At 48.4% G+C, this 4,003-nt stretch overlaps 1 protein-coding gene across 1 annotated transcript in view; it reads right to left on the reverse strand.

Moving 5' to 3' along the window:
* The window catches only part of CNTN4 (contactin 4), a 138,667-nt gene that overhangs the window by 57,364 nt on the left and 77,300 nt on the right, over positions 1-4,003 (reverse strand).

Genomic DNA, 4,003 nt, shown 5'->3' on the forward strand with positions numbered 1-4,003 from the left:
GAGCAAAGGAGAATGAGCGCAGGAGGAAGCCATGGCAGACCAAGAAACGTGGTATCTCCCTCATCAGCTCCCAAACCACCCAATGCTACAGCTTCACCTCTGGGAAACGACAGTACGCCTCTCTGACAGACTGATACCTAACCCGAAACACTCTGCGAGCAGTAAATAAATGTAATTATTACCATTATGGCACGCAAATGAAAAGTCATTTCTGTAAGTCCAAACCAAGCACCTGAGACAAGAGGAAAGACTCGCAGGGAAGGTGATGCAAGTCATGCCTTACAAAGCAGCGCCTAACAACCCCTTACAACGCTGCTCCAGCAAAATCATTCTGCACCAACAGCAAAAAATATCCCTTGACCAATTCCATGAGAAATTTTCTTAAGATACGCTAACAACATGGCCTCTGGTGGTAAGTTATGAAGAGACAGTTCAATCTGGGCAGAGGAGTGACAAAACGCCCCGGTTTGTCGAAGCGGATCACAGGACCAGTCTCAGCGGATCACAGGACCAGTCTCAGCGGATCACAGGACCAGTCTCAGCGCTAACGTTAAACCCCAGTGCTCCCTGGGGCGAGCCTTCGGATGCTGCGCACCTACGTGACAGCACCTGCAGGTGTGTTGGGCTGCAACGTTATTTTTTCATGGGCTACGGAAAACCGTACGAAAATCAAGGGAGACTTAATTGTTTTAAAATGAACCGTTTTAAATTAACTGCTGAATTAACCGGTTTAAATTACTTTAAAAACGCTTCCCGATCCATAGCTCAAAGAGAATTACAGTTCCATTGCAGGACGTTCCTCTGACGGTTTGGAGCGTGGGAGCAGCTGTGACCAAGGCTTATTTTAATTTCAACTGGCAGTGCCCTGCGTAGCTCCAGGATTCCTCTCTAATCACACACAGCCTGATCCTCCCTCCTGCACCCAGGAAACCTGAACGAAGGAGCCAGCGACTGCAGTGACTTCTGACCTCCACAAAAAAAATCTCACCTGCAACCCAGCGCGGATCCCCCCGAGGGGCCGCGCCGTCGTGACGAAGAAACCGAAAGGTTTCTGTATTAAGATCACCTGGTAATAAAGGTTTTAAAGCACTAGTCTCAGTGATGAATTTATCGAACATTGTGGCATTAGGCGTCATTGAATTATTATGAGAGGATTAACAAAATTCTGCAAGAACGATCTGACTGCCGTGCCTTCCCCGCCGCCTCCTGCCAGTGAATTGTCACCAATGGGAAACACTGCAGATGGGAGGGTGCTTGGCTTCAGGCATTCGGGAGTCTAAAGGAAAGACTCTCCACTAAGGATTTGCTTTCAGTCATTTCAGTGTTATATCCATCAATTAATGGAAGTTTTTCCAGACTTATGGGTAACTACAGATTTCTGGTTTGTATTGGTAAATCTCATGTAAAATTCCCCTCTGTCTCCGTAGCTCCCACTGCCATCTAGAAACGACTGGTTTCTGAGACAGCTTTGGAGTGAAGCATAGGCACAGTTTGAATCATCCGTCTTTCACACGTTACAATAATTGCAGAAGACCATGTCTCCATATAATGCCTGTATGATGCCGATATCCTACGTATACGATGCCATAGATGCTATGTATTTATACCCCAAACCTCACTCATCACTGCCTACGTTATTTCATAAAATCAGGGGGCTGAAGCCGTAAGATTATAAGACCAACGTGCCTCTGAGATTTAAATAAAACCCATAGGTCTGGCTTCTACAGTCTGTGCACTCCTTGCTCGAGGAGCTTTCGCCTAGTTTTGAACGCCAGCCCTCCTCGGGCGGCCGGGCATCGCGATCTCGCAGCCTTAAGCCCAGCATCACTTCTGAGTAACCCTGATGTAGCTGGGACATGAGACAAGAGAACCTATGTAATGGGATCCCAGCTCTCCAAAATCTCTTTTCTCCTGTTACTGAGTCAGAATAAAGAGACCAGAGGTTAAACATACCTGGAAATATGAATATGAGAGAACCGAATGGTAAGTGAAAACCACACTGAACTCAAATCCTTCCGTCTGGTGAATGGCCTGACACGTCCCAAAGACACATCGCAGTTTTGCAATGACCAGAAGACACCGCTTCCACCCCCAGTTCCCAGTGCTTGTTGGCTTCTGGGACGACACCTACCAGCTGCAGATCTCCCCCGCTGGCTCACGCTTCCAGGCTCTACGCCTAGCACTGTGCATCGGAAGGGTAAAGCGACTTCTGCCCGAGGACTGCGCTGGGGCAAGCGGGTCCTGAACACTGCTTGGGTAGCGTAGCCTCCTGACGGTGTCGCCTGCCCGGCTTCGCGGTGACCGTTCCTATCTAAAAGGTACCCCCCGCTCCCGAGCGAGGCTCTCCCGGAGGGTAGGTGGTTCTTAATCACATCTCCTGCCCTGATGGTATGGGAAGGTGGGAGATGCTGTGGCGGGCAGGACTCACCCGCTCTCACACTACCAGTGGCCCTGGGAGGCCGATGGGTACGGGGGGCGTTCACAGGGCTGCAGACCCTTCCCACGGAGCCTAGCAGCCCTTTTGGACAGAAATGTGAAGGGAAGATCAGGCACAGAAAATGATCTCTGTATCTCCGCCCATACAGAAAGAGTCTTTGTTGCCAAGCAGCATTTACAATATATCTATATCTGTGCTATAGCGGTTTCTATATAAAATTTACCTTCTGGAGTCAGGCTACCAACATTATTTTGACTCAGTTAGGCCTCCAAGGCAGGATTTCCATTATTATGGAGATGAACTGCCTTTAATGACTGCAATAATATAATTGTACCCCAGGGCAGAATCTCTAATAACACAATTGCACAGTTCTCAGCCACCAGTAAGAGATACCTTCAGGGCATGTTATTCATTAGGGGTGCAGTACACACTACCTCAGCCTCCAGAGAAGACTATGAAACCTCAAACAATAAAGTTGTTGGGGTTTTTTTTGGTTTTTCCATGGTAGTCTCTGCCCTCTGGGCAAACATTGAACACCACACTTAGCTTTGCCTCCTGGGCAGTGGTAGCCTCCAGAGCAAGAGTTCCGGCAGCAAAATCTGATGCACGCTCTTTCTGTCTCCAGCACGGAGTCCTGAACATTGCACTCCGTCTGAAAAGTCACACAAGCCCCAGGAGGAATGCTCGAGCGATTGCCATGGTAGCCGTCAGGCTGTACATCAGAATTCGAAGCAAGGACTGACACATTAACGTTGCTTTTAACTCCACCTGGAATTGGAAGGACCATCTATATTGATTAACCTTCACATGATCAAGTTCAGTCTGGAGAAGTATCCAGATGTTCAGGTGCCTCTCTGAAACTCGAAGGACTCTTTAACGTCAGTTTAACCAGAGATTTCATTTAAGTTTCTTCTCCCACGCCTGTCTAAAAGTTCTGTTTTCTGCCCTAGATGAAGAGATTTCAGCAACAGATTTTCTTGGCATCTTTCTTCCTGTATTTCAACAGATTTCTTCAACAGTCAAGAAAGTTCTTGTATGAAGCCCACACGTCAGGGTGGGTGTAGGGAGAAACTAGGACTGGACTCCAGTCAACGCTGCCGTCCCCTGGGATGGCAGGAAGGAGATAACGTTTCAGCAACCAAAGAAACCAAAAATACAGCAACGTTAAGCAGAGGACCAGGCACTTGGCCTCTCAGACAGCGCTGATGAACAAGGCCAGGATCATATAAGATGCTATAATTTCCTAATTGCGCATTTCACACAGTCTCCAGGTACAGACTGCAAGGATGGTGTGGTTAATAAAAGTGATGGCGATGATTCAACACCCTCGTCCCCACGGGAGACACAACCAACTGCGTGTAAGAACTAAACAGGTTCAACTGCCAAGTCAACAGAGCGGTGCTCATTAAGACATTTTGCCAGATAGGCCCCACCGGATGATCTGGCTGGTGGAAAAACCCTTGGGCTGAAGTAGCTGAGAATTTCACACCTGCTTGGGCACATTTCACGTCTGGTTTCCCATCCAGGGCTTGGTGCCTGGGTGGGAGGCTCCTGGCTCTGGCGCAG

This window comes from Egretta garzetta, unplaced genomic scaffold (genome assembly GCF_000687185.1).
Source record: "Egretta garzetta isolate BGI_Z169 unplaced genomic scaffold, ASM68718v1 scaffold228, whole genome shotgun sequence".
Lineage (NCBI taxonomy): Eukaryota > Metazoa > Chordata > Aves > Pelecaniformes > Ardeidae > Egretta > Egretta garzetta.